The sequence below is a fragment of the Corythoichthys intestinalis genome, chromosome 12, assembly GCF_030265065.1.
Source record: "Corythoichthys intestinalis isolate RoL2023-P3 chromosome 12, ASM3026506v1, whole genome shotgun sequence".
NCBI lineage: Eukaryota > Metazoa > Chordata > Actinopteri > Syngnathiformes > Syngnathidae > Corythoichthys > Corythoichthys intestinalis.
The window spans coordinates 47,964,599-47,977,909 of record NC_080406.1 but is presented as its reverse complement, the minus strand read 5'-3'; the positions used below and the strand labels follow the sequence as shown (position 1 = coordinate 47,977,909).

General features: G+C 42.9%; 1 pseudogene; it reads left to right on the top strand.

The window, feature by feature from the left end:
• Nucleotides 1-768: 768 nt before the first annotated feature.
• On the top strand, nt 769-12,842 carry LOC130926854 (endoplasmic reticulum membrane adapter protein XK-like; annotated as a pseudogene).
• Nucleotides 12,843-13,311: the final 469 nt, after the last annotated feature.

Here is a 13,311-nt window from a genome sequence, read left to right as displayed (position 1 = left end):
CCCCGAGGTCACATGTGCCACCCTTGTCATCGCTCTGCAACCCCCTGGGGGGGCCCGCCCCACTATTTGAGAAGTACTGTTTTAATGTGATAACTATTAAGTCAATTAAATGTGAATTTTCTTTCAGGAGGACAATTTCCTCAATACATTGTAAGCAAATAAAAACACAAATTGCTAATTTTTCCATGTTTATCTCAACTGAAACCATTGCACTGGAAAATAGAACAATATTGTGTGTGTTAATAAAAAAATATATTGTATCAAAAGAAGTTACTATATTGAAAAATATCCAATGACTAAATATGACTGACATTCTCGTGACGTCATGGCATGATCTCGTCAACAACTCAGCTGTTGTAATGGTGCATTCAAGGACATCGGAAAATGATTCGCTCGATTTGAACTACAATTACACTACGTAAAAATGATATTGGAAAAATAGAAAAACATTTACTTCAAGTAAAATAACCTATTTTGTTCGTGGATTGAGCCCAAATTTGGCTGAAATGAATGTTCCATTATTAACATTCAACACAATTCAATTATGAATGACACATAATTCTATTAAATGGAAACTTAAATGAAATAGAGTTTAAGTTATAATCCATTTTAAGGATATTATATGTTTTTCTTTAGTGGGGTATAAGGCGTATAGCTGTGTGGCTTTTATGTACGTATGAATTGTGGAAATGCGAAGATTCTGCTCCTGAAGGCACCGTGGAACAAGAGGGAAAAAAGGAAGAGATCCATGTCGTGTCCTGCATCGTAATGGTCCGGTCCGGTCGAGTAATGGTCTCGGTGTGTCCACTTATTCCAAAAATAGGGATGGGAATTGATACGATTTTTACGATTCCGATTCCATTATCGATATTGCTTAAGGATTCGATTCTTAATCGATTCTAATTTGGACTAATAGACTGTATGAGGTTCTGGGTTCAATATGTTTTATGGTTCATTCGCCTCGGGGTGTCAGTTAGAACACAAGGAGCGGAGAGTAGAGTGGAGTTGGTCTTTGGCACTTTTAATCCAACTTGGCAACAGGCACAACTATATACAGACAATGGCACTTAATATGACCATCACTCAATGAGCAAATGAGAGCATGCGTGGAAAGATGTTGATGTATTTGTATGTGTGTGGAAGAAGACTGGTATGTGTGATATATGTGTGGTTCTGAAAGGAAAGAAAATTACATCATAATAGTGCTGATGCAATAAACAATGAAAATTGACTGTAAAGCAGTCATTTACACACATACATACTCGCACAGGAAAATGAACACAAAGGTGGTGGTGGGGGGGGGGGGGGGTGCGCGCGCACAACCCAGAAGCACGCTGCGTGCACGTGCGGTATCTTGGCCATTAAAGTGGCGAAAACTAAGCACTCTACACTCATATGGATGTACAACATCATCTTAAGATTCTAAACTAACACATTCCCTCTTAACACAAATGTGCAACGTGAATATAATGTAAACAACGCTTTCCTCGACGCAGGGAGGACGAGCTGTAGCAACCAGCCGATGTAACACTAAAAACACGAAACGGACACGCTGATGACGGCTCTAACTCATCATAAGAACTTTATGACATAAGGAGGAAATACTTACATTCGCACTATGCTCGAAATGCGCACCTTACGCCTGTTCTCGTCCTAGAATACGCAGCGCATGTGACGTAGGACAATAACAGAAAGTAACTGACTGGTTGCCATGGGGAACGGACGCATACACAGGAACCCCTTTTAACAGGAGTATTAAAATTGCTAATAAAATTGTTGAGGATTATTTTAGATGCATATATGCTACATTTTTCTTAAAGAGTGTTCGACGAGGAATGCAATAGACCCATTAATAGACTTTTTTGGAAAAATCACCATTTCTTTAAGTAGTCTCATGAATAAAGACATGGCCTGTGAAACTCAAAGTATTATAACATGGCAACGACCTTACAGATTGACTTGATGAGTTGTTCCTCTTCGTGTAATTATGTTGTCTTGATTGCTGAATAGAATGTTTGTAACATGCCTAGATTATGGTATGTAAATCGGGCTGGTTGGAATCGATAAGAGAATCGTTTGATAAACTGCCATACGATTCCATGGAATTGAAACACCTGATTCCCATACCTAATATCAAGTAGAACACAATATTTATTCACACAATGATTTAAATAAAAAAAAGAAATGTGCATGTCTGGTAAACTAAATTAAGGGTCATTCAGGGGCCCCTATGGTCCTGAGGCCCGGGACAACATACCCGGTTGCCCCCGTCGACAGGCTTGCTGAGGGGACTTTGAACGCACCTAAATTATTAAAATTAAAGTGTGATGGTAACCCTATCCACACTAAAAGCAGCTAACTTTAAAAACCAAGTCAGTACAATTACTATGAAGAAAAATACACTTGAACCTGACTTTTTATCTAGCGTCAGTCTTTTAAAATCCCCTTAATGCATCATGAAGTAGCAGTGTGCTTCAACGTAGAAACCTGAAAAAAAAAAAAATAAATCTAAGCATTCGTCTTTAGTGTCACCAAAGGTCTTCTTATAACAATGAATCAGCATGTGTGACATGTAAACAACTCTCCTTTTCACAAATGTAGAAACAAAGCTAGCGTTGTGTTGAACAATGCATTCTGACCACGTGTTTTCTATATTCAACCTCAGCATAGGTGGAGTTTGACTTCTAGGGCAGAGAGGGCACAACATGGTGGTGAACTCAAAACACAGTTTCAGCAATAAAATTAACCTCCACGAATAATTATAATGATAAGTTGAAAATAAGGTTTTTTTTGTTTCCCTTTTTTTTTTTAGGGGAATCCTAAATCAGGCTGATTAGGACAGCTATAATTTTCCGCCAAGATTGTTATCCATTGAATATGGTACGCCCGCCAGTGTTAACAGGTATTCTGTCAAATTTTGCACACCATCAGAAATTGCAACTTTGTGGTAAAAATTGCCGTGAATACAGCGGTTACAAAGTAAACACTACAAACTTTCTTTAAATAAAGGAATATTTACTTACGTTTGATCATGGACGGGCATGTAGAAAAGTTCTCTTCAGACACATTTTGCCATGTTAGCTGCACACAACAACTGGACACCACTCTCTCACTGTTTATGTCTTTGCCGTGTAGTTAAGCATTAATTTACGCCATATTCGTGTGGAACATGTATGTTTACGATGTTACTTGTTTATTTAGCACCTGTGGATAACATTAAGAATCCAGTTGAATGTAAAAGAGGGCTTATTCACCGCCACAACAGATTTGGGAGCAAAATATTATAAGGGTGCAAAATTTGTTGTACAATTAGCGTCTTTAGTCTTTAGTGGGGCAAATTGAAACTCCGCTCACCATTTTGGCAGTGCATTTTCAATCCTTGGTTCTTGCTCAGTTGTTGTTGTAGCTTTTGAAAGCTTAGGTTTGAAAAAAAATGACTTATATCCATCTTGCCTCTTCGTTCCTCAGGTGGTTTTGGCTAAGCAAAGCAAATGACCGTCTAAGGTGCTAGTAGTGTTACTTTGTGGGTTTCTTGAATAAGACAACTTACTGAAAGGGTTGACGTTTTTTACTGACAGATCTTTAGTTACGGAACAAAAGAGAGATATCGTCAACATTAACTGTCCACTGGTGGGCTTTTTATTAGCTGTCTCGAGTTCGCTGCGTATCTCTGACTTCCGACTTCCGTGTGCTGTGATGAGCAGACACTACTAATCGAACATGGAGATACGATTTTCTCATATCATTACAATAGTCACATGATCTGTTTGAAATATAATTGTGACCCATTAGAATTTTTTTTGTTCATTTCATTCATTTTTATTGTTTGTTTTATTGCTTTAGAACTTTTATAGACAATATCATACTGGAAAATTCTTAATTTTAAAATCATATATAGGAAAGTGAATTACATGCAATGACACTTTTCACCCACCAGGACCCCGCCCCCACCACCCGTAAAATCCACTAATGAGCAGTGTTGTTAATAACGGCGTTACAATATAACGACGTTACTAACGGCGTTATTTTTTTCAGTAGTGGGTAATCTAATTAATTACTTTTCTCATCTTGGCAACGCCGTTACCGTTACTGAGGACGGAAAGGCATGCGTTACTATGCGTTACTACTGGACTGTCTCAGGAAATTAGAATACACAATTTTCTAATTTTTTGAGACAGTCCTGTAGGGCAGGCCTGAGACGGTGAAGCGCCAGGTTGGCCAGGTCAAAGGCAAGCTAGGGACACACCGGGCACCCTTCGACGTACCGCTGTCATGCAAGCTTTCCTGGAATAAGCACCGCAGCTCACCCTGCAGCTGTACATCTGCATGCTGCAGCAAGCCATATCGATCGGAAAAGGTGAGATGGCTTGTTTTCACTGCCAGCAGAGACATCCGATCAATTTAGACTAGGAGGGGCTGGCAGTGAACAAACGATCACTCCAAGTAAAAATGGATCGAATGTCTATTGCCGTCAATGGCAATGGTTAAATATCCTGAAAGACCATTCCTTGCTTAAAACATTACCATTCTTTTTTTTCCTTTTTAAATTTTTTTTAAATTAATTATTTTTTTTTTTTTTTTTTTTTTTTTTTTTTTTTTTACAAATTGTCAAATCGTGATTATTTTCAAGATTTTTTTTTCAAAACTTATCTTTTCTATTGTTTTTTGAACTGGTAATTTTAAGGAATCTACACTGAAAACTACAAGTTGTTCAGCTTTTTATTCACACCCGAAGTAATCTGGCCACTGGGAGGCAGTATTGCATGGCAGAGAAGCACTAGGCATAACATATACTAGAAGAAGTCTCGCAAATGCCTTGTTCTAAATTGTTTAAAGTGGAAGTTCAGAATTTTTGACTAATTAGTTGGTGGAGTTGATTTCAACAAATTCCGTGCAGTTTGTAAGTTATTTTTCAGTTTCAGGGTGCCGGAGTGGCTAAGCTAGCGCAATTCAATGGGGCCAGCTTAGCATGCCAATAAAAAACAAAAAACAAAAAACGATACAAATCTACGAACAGATCCAACATAGTCAAATAAATTCAAAATGCAGATTGTTCTTCCAAAACACCCATGTGGCCAAAACAAGGTCACAAAAAATGCATTTTACTTAATAAAGCAATCAAACCAATGATGCTTTTCCAAATCGGATGTTTGAAACTCTGATTTCCTACCTTCTTCGATTTCAGCATCAGTCTGATGAGTTAACTGACGGCAGGCAACAAAGTAAAATGTGCATTCAGAGGCTGTGGAAACAGACAAAAGAAATGCGCAAAGGAACGTTTCCACAAATTCCCTATGAAGAACGAGGAACAATATAAACTGATGACTTGCTGCCGGCTAAGACATAAAACAATCAGCGGTGAAAAAAAAACGATGTGATATCACTCCGCTTTGCTCCTCTGCAGAGCTTCTGGATTACAAACGTTGCTTTTCATACTGCAATTATTGACATGCAATGGTAAGTTTTAGTAACTTTATCCTGAAAACATAGCCAACACTATTGATTGCATAGGGTCATCGATGATTTTCCTCTGTGCATATGTTGTTTTTATTGGCATGCTAAGTCAGCCTAATTGACTTGCGCTAGCTTAGCCACTCCGGAGCCCTGGCAACTACCAAATAACTAACAAACTACACATAATTTGTTGAATTAAACTCCACCGACTCACTAAACCCTCGCTAACTCAAAGATTAAGCCTGATGTCAAAAATTCTGAACTTCCCCTTTAAGGTAAGGCAAAGCAAATGTATTTGTATAGCGCAATTCAACACAAGACGATTCAAGGTGCTTTACATAACACAAAGATCAACAAGCAGAGATAGTGATGCGTAAAAATCACATTAAACCAAAAAGAAAGTTAAAACCAAAGACAATTGAAACAGGAAATAAAATTATACATAAAAGTCGCATTAAATCATCAAGAGAATTAAAAAATATTTGAAATCGGAGATAGGAATTTAAACAAATGAATAAAAAGCAAATTGCTTGAAATTTGAAATATATAAACAGTTATGAATATGCTGTGGTAAAGAATAGTGTTTTTAGCTCTGATTTGAAGGAGCCAACAGTTTGAGCACACTTAAGACCTTCAGGTAACTTGTTCCAGAGGTGTGGAGCTTAGTAACTAAATGCTGCCTCATTCTGCTTGGTTCTTGTTCTTTGAACATACAGAAGACCTGTTCCTAGCAAAAATATGTGAAGATTTGACACACTGGAATAATCTACCCATCTCACTTTTGGGCTGGATAGCAACAGTCAAAATGAAAGTATTACCACAAATAAACTATTTGTTCTCAATGATCTCCTTTTAACCCACTTAAAAATGGTTTCAAGACCTAGACTCAGCCGTCACAAAATTCTACTTTAAAAACAAGAAAAACAGAATTAGCCTTGCCAAATTGCAAAGAAATAAACCAGAGGGGGGTCTAGAGGCCCCTAATTTCCAACACTATTATATAGCAAATCAAATACAATATCTTATTAGGTGGTTATATCTTAACACTGAAAAACAGTCATGGCTAGAATTAGAGCAAACAGACTGCAACCAAATACAATTGGCAAACCTCCCCTTTATTAGTTCTAGTATTAAGCACCACAGCTGCTTCAAAAACCCAATGATAGCACGTACCTTGAAAGCCTGGTGGAGAGGTATGGAAATTACGCAATCACAACAAGCCCCGTGTAAATTCTCACCAATCTGGCACAACCCAGACTTTGGAGTTAATAAAATTCCTATTTATTTCAGCACATGGGATGATACGGGAATAAACCAGTTACAGCATTTGTTTAAAGATAATACATTCATGTCATATGAAAAAATATTACAAGATTTCCAGATCAAAGGGGTCAATTTCCTTCAATACAATAAACAATCAGGGCAGCCATCAGAAGCAAATTTCCATCACTAACGGGTACGTTAGACCACCCACCTTTCGTAAATAAAATAATAGATATACATCCTCAACAAAAAAAAAATACTTTCAAAAGTATATAAATCCCTCTCATGTAACAACTCTACTTGCCTACCAATCGAAAAATGGAATAACGAACTTTCGGTAACATTAGATAATAACTATTGGTCCAACATCTGTAAAAATGCATTTATAATGACAAAGAATAAGAACCTTCAGCTTATACAGTTCAAAATACTGCACAGATGGCATATTACTCAATCTAAAATGCACAAAATGGGGTTCTCCCAATCCGATAAATGTACAAGCTGCAACGAAGATACTTCAGATACATACTTTCATGCTCTTTGGCAATGTAAACCAATACAAGATTTCTGGGCACAGGTAACGAAGAAACTCTCTTTCCTATTGAACTGCAGGATTCCATTGTCTCCAACTCTTTGTCTGCTTGGCGATCTGAATACAGTGAATATCTCTATCCATCAAACCCGTCCACTACTAGCAAGTCTAACGATAGCCAAAAAAACAATATTGTTGAATTGGAAAAACAAACAAAACATTAGCATTAACCAATGGCTAAATCTAATCATTGAATATATAACATTAGAGAAAATATCTGCCAAACAGACAAATAAAATGGTCAAATACGAACAACAGTGGGAAACGGTCGCAAGAATGATGAACATAGAATAAGGATTCTCTCTCACCTGCGAAGGAATGCCACAAAAATAATAGAAATGTATACATAAATGGATGTATGCGGGGTGTCCAGGGAAGTTGTATGCATCCTTCTGCAGCTGGAAACTGGACATGTTTAAATCCGAACTGTTTTATACACTCCCAACAGCATGTAATAAATAATTTTTCTTCCTTCACAGTTTAGTCGGTCAATGGGGTTATTTTACAAGGATACTCATAGACAATTTGGTTTCCAGCTACTGGGGATCATATGCAACTTTTTTTGGAACACCATATATATTACTTATCAGACTTGGAACAATTAAGGAACTATGCGTGAATAATACACTTCACTGGTCCTTGGCATACATCTAATGGTGTTTGATAAACCTCTTCTTCTATCAGCTTTACAGGTGGAGTTTGTTGGCGTCCTGCCCTGGGCCGTCCCGCCGCCGGTCTTGGCCCCCGGGATTTTTGGCTGGGGCTTGTCTGGTTGCGTCTGGCTGTGCGGGGGGTCCCGTCGGGCGCGCGCTGGTGTCGTGGGCGGGTGGGGGGGCCGCGGGGGTGCCGGTCCGGGGCCGCGGCCCTTCCCCGGCCGGCCGGGGTGGGGTGGAGTTGGGGTGGGGGCCGGGGGGTGTATGCGGCAGCCATGGTTCCCTCCCAGGTCCGCCCGGCCGGAGCCGCGTCTCCCTGTACCGGGTGCCGGGGAGGTGCCCTCTGGTGCCATACTGCGCGCCCCTCTTGGCCCGGGGGTGGGTTGTGGGGGGTGCGCTTCCCTCCCCTTGGTCTGTTTCCGGCCCTGTCCGCCTCCCTAGGCCGCGGCGGCCGCGGCTGCCCCCCGGCCGGTGGGGTCGTTGGCGGGGCCTCTTGGGGCCCGCGGGGCCTAGGGTGAGGCTTGCTGTCCCTTGCCGGTGGGGTGGACGCCCCCTGGTCGCCGGCGCTTGGTGTGGCGCCTGCTCGGGGTGCGGGGTGGGTGCTTGGTGGGTGGGAGGGGGGTGGGCGCCGCGGAGGCGCCGTGGGTGGTCTGGGGCGGGGATTGATCGGGGCCCTGACGCTTCTTCCGCCCTGGGGCCGGTGGTTCTGGTGGACGGGGCCACGCCCGTGGGAGCCTGCCTCTTAACTCACGCACTTCTCACTTCGGCACTGTAAATATTTTTCACCCTGGCACTTACATGCTCATACATTTCTCCAGGGAGAGTTGGGACGGGGCTTTACAGTCCCAGCCCGACTCCCCCCTGTTTTTAATGCACCACACACCAAGGTTGTGGGTGGTTGGGACCTGTTGGGGGGGGGGGGGGGGGGGGCTCACGGCTGCCTCCTCACCACAGGCCCCGCCATCCCTGCACCTTTTTTAAATGCACCACACACATCATACTCCACAGGAGAGCTCTGGCAAAGGGCGGTGGGACGGGCGGCTGGACAGAAACTCCATGCTGCGGTCCCACTGCCCCAAGCCAAGCTCTCCTATTTTAATGCATACATTGCACTACCCTCCCCTCACACCCCCATCACGGTGCTGGGTGATGGCTGCCAGTCGGGAACCTGGCAGCCACAGTAATAGGGTGGTAGGTGGGTCCCACACTTTTTCTATATGGCGTGGCTCCCGGTGTGTGGCCTCCCCTCTGCCTCGGCTGCCGGCCGCGGGAGTGGGTTGGGGGGTCGGGTCTCCGATCTTGCATCGCCCCGTGGCAGTTCCTGGGCGTTCTCCTGCCTCCGCCTTCCCCTCTCTTCTCTGGCTGGGCATCCGCCCTGCGCTCCGTCGCGGGTCGCTGGCTGGGCGCCGGTGTATCAGCGGGGTGTCGCCTGCACCGGCGGGGGACCCTGCCTTGCCTGGGGCTTGGTGGGCCGCTGGGGGTCCCGTGGCATGCCGTGCCGGTTGGGGGGCTGTGGCTCGTGGCCCGGGTGGGCGGGGGTGGGTGTAGGCGTGGGGTTGGTGATGCGTCCCCTCCTGCCATTCCTGAAGGCCGGTTGATGGGCGCGTGTGTGGCCCGGGGGACCACCCTGGGTCCCGGGGGGGGGGACGGTGGCTCCTTTGCTGGGCGGCGGGAGGAGGGATGGGCTGCACATGGCCCGCCCAGCCCCCCGCCCGCCCTCCCTCCCCGGGCTGGCTGGGTGGGGGCCATGGCCCTGGGTTGGCGCCCGCGCGGTTTCTCCGCCCGTCTGCGTGGCTGTCGCGCGCCCGGTGGGGCTTGCGTGCTGCTGGATGTGGTAGGGCATGCTCGGGTTGGGGGTTCCGGTGCCGGGATTGGCGATGCGGCGGCGGAGGGTTGGTCGCCAACGGGCTTACACTCATAAGAGATTCACACGATTACTGGGTTCTAGATCACAGAACTGATTTGTGTACACTCTACCCCTTTCAATCACTTAGCTTATAGTCTTCTAGACACCCCCACCCCCATTCTCCTCTTTCACTGGCCAATTGGCCCCCACATGGTGTAAACCGGAAATACATCTCGCTGACGATAGCACCAGCATATTAGTAACTAGTTTAGATGTTCAATGTATTTCTTGATTTTGTTTATGTGTTTCTTTTCTTTCTTCTCTTGTATTTCTTTTCTTCTGTCCCCCCATAATCCCTTCCTGTTAGCTGCTTTGTCATAATAAAAAGGTATTTTGAAGGATCACAATGGGAGTATGTCAGACTCTCCATGTGAAACATTAAAACTGTTCAGAATCCGGGCACTTAGACTTCCATTCTCTGTGTCAAACAGCTGAACAGGACAGGTTTAAAAAAAGGGGAGAAAAAAAAAAAAAAAAAAAAAAAAAGAAGACCGGTTCCAGACGACCTTAGGGGTCTAGATGCTTCATAGGGATCAAACAAATTTCCCATGTATTTTGGTCCACTAAGTGTTTGTAGACAAGCAGTAGTATTTTATAGTCTATCCTTTGACTCACTGGAAGCCAGTGTAAAGAATTCTTAACGGGTGTAAAATGGTCCTGTTTCCTTGTTTTTGTAGGGACTCTGGCAACAGCATTCTGTACTCGCTGCAGCTTCCTGATTTAAAAAAAAAATTTTTTTATTAAGATCTGTAAATATACCATTGCAATAGTCCAATCTACTGAAAATAAATGCATGCATAAATTTTTCCATGTCTTGTTGAGTAAGAAGACCCTTAATTTTAGCTATATTTTTAGTTGGTGATAGGCGGATTTAGCGACAAACTTTAGATGGCTGTCAAATTTTAGGTCTGATCCAATAATTACGCCAAGATTTCTGAATTGATTTGCAGCTGTAAGTGACATTGTGCCAAGGTGCGTGCTGATCTTTGACCTTTTCTTTTTGGGCCATAAATGATCACCTGTCTTCCCCACATTTAGCTGGAGAAAATTCTGGCATGTCCATTCATTGATTTGATGAATGCATTTACTCAAGAGGACTAAGGGACTATAATCATACGGGGACACAGAAATGTAGAGTTGTATGTCATCTGCATAGGTGTGGTAGGAGAAGTCCTACTGTTCCATGATCTGAGCAAGAGGAAGCATTAGATGTTAAATAAAAGTGGTCCTAGAATGGACCCTTGAGGAACCCCACTGATGGTTTCTGACTGACATAAAGAAATCCCTATCATGTAAGTACGATGTGAACCACTGAAGAACAGTGTCAGTGAGCCCTACCCACTGCAATCTGTTCCAATCTGCTGAGTAATACATACTTTGTGATTGACCGTGTTGAATGCGGCACTGAGATCCAATAGTAGCGGAACAGATGATTTACCTTCTTCACTTAAATAAAACATCCCTTCCAGGGACACTAAAGACATCTTATTTTTTTATTAACTTAATCATTTTTGATTAGCAACTTGGAGGCTGCGGTGCTTGGCAGAAAAGCATTGACAACAACATATACAGTATTAGTAGAAGTTAAAGTGTTGATATAACTTAACTTGTATAACTGGATAACTTGTTTTTCTATTGCGTGTTCTATTTCTTGTCTATGAGTGTCCTTGAGTCATTTGTGTGTGAATATTTAAACTGCTACGTGATGCTAATTTTCAGTAGCATGTCAATGATCTCTTCCACTCTATATTAGCATTAAGCTAATAGGTTTAGTTTTAAGCTCAAATGAAGGTAAAAACCATAAATATGCCACTACTGATCACCGAAATCCTCCTCAAATTCAATTCCAGGCTAATGTCAATCTGTTTTTGCTCAGGCACGCTGATGGCCATCTCTTTGCTGTCCATTGTGTACGGCGCCCTCCGTTGCAACATCCTGGCCATCAAGATCAAATACGACGAGTACCAAGTGGTGATGAGTCCACAGGCCTACTTGTGCATCTGTGGCACACCTGCGAGATCGCCAGCCGCGTAGTGGTGCTGGTTCTCTTTAGTTCGGTGCTGAAAATCTGGGTCCTGCCGGCGGTTCTTCTCACCTTCCTGACTTTCTTCTTCTACCCATGGATCCTGTTCTGGAGGAGCCACTCGCCCTTCCCGCAGCACATCGAGAAGACGCTGACCTACGTGGGCACCCGCGTTGTGCTGTGCATGTTGACTTTCCTGTACACCGGTATCAATGTCTTCTGCTGGTCAGCCGTGCAGGTCAAGCTCAGTGACCCCGACTTGACCTGGTACTTCTACAGGACTGACCTCTACGAGTTCATGTAGGCACCGCTGCTCATTCTGGGGGTGCTTGGAGCTTATGTCGCCTGCGTCTTCTTCATGCTGGCTTTCTACCAGAACTGCCACCCATGTAGGCAATTCTTCGCCTCCAGAATGAGCCAGGACGTCGGTTTCTGTTGCACGCTTCTGTTCCTGTCGTGCTCGTCCAATAGCTCGTCCGACGTGCTGTCCGGGGACCGACGGCCCCGTGTTGCGCTCGGGACGTCGGAGGACGCGCGTTTTGATGTTCTTGAAAATCGGGGAAGCGAGGCTTGACTGTTTAACTTCGTGGCTGTCGCTGAACGGATTGGACGTCTATTGCCGTCAATGATAGCAATGTTAACTCTTTCAGTGCCATTATCATTCTGCTGTGAATTGAAATTAGTTTGTCACTGAATTAGTAAATGTCCAATCCATTTGAAGTGGGATTGTTGGCAGAGATTGAACAAATGTTCATTTGCTGACGGACTCCCAGTTCAAATAGATTGGAAGTATATAGCTGTCAATGGCAACCAGTGAGTTGAAGTCCTAACTACTTTCTATGTTTGCACCTTATCACCTTCATTCCATTGGACATTTTGTATGATCTTGACAATCTGTATCTCATTTGTTCAATCAATTAAAAAATTAGCCAGAAACGGAAGCTGTTGGCATTTTTCGTTCACTCCGTTTGATTTTTGATTTTGAATCTGATTCTGACATTGAAACATTAAATTTGAAACTACAGGCTAAGATCAAATCCGCGTGTCATTTCTTACATTAATTCTCAAATTCAAAGTCAGAACAAAATTAACCAGAAACCGTTGCTGTTAACATTTTTCGCATAAGCAGATTTTAAGGGGGGTCCAGGCCCCCCTTGGTGACCAAAAAGTGTCATTGCATGCAATTGACTTTCCTCTATACATATAAAAGTTGAAAAGCAATAAAACTGCAACAAAATGAATGAAATGAACAAAAACATATATTTTTATAATGGGTCATAATTATTTTTCGATGGTCATTTGCTTTGTATATAATAAAAAAAAAAAAAAAAAAGAAAACATTTTTTTCAATTATTTTTTTGGAAAATACTCTTTTTGATTGAATCAAAATTTTTGGGGGATTGAATGATTTAGACACAAA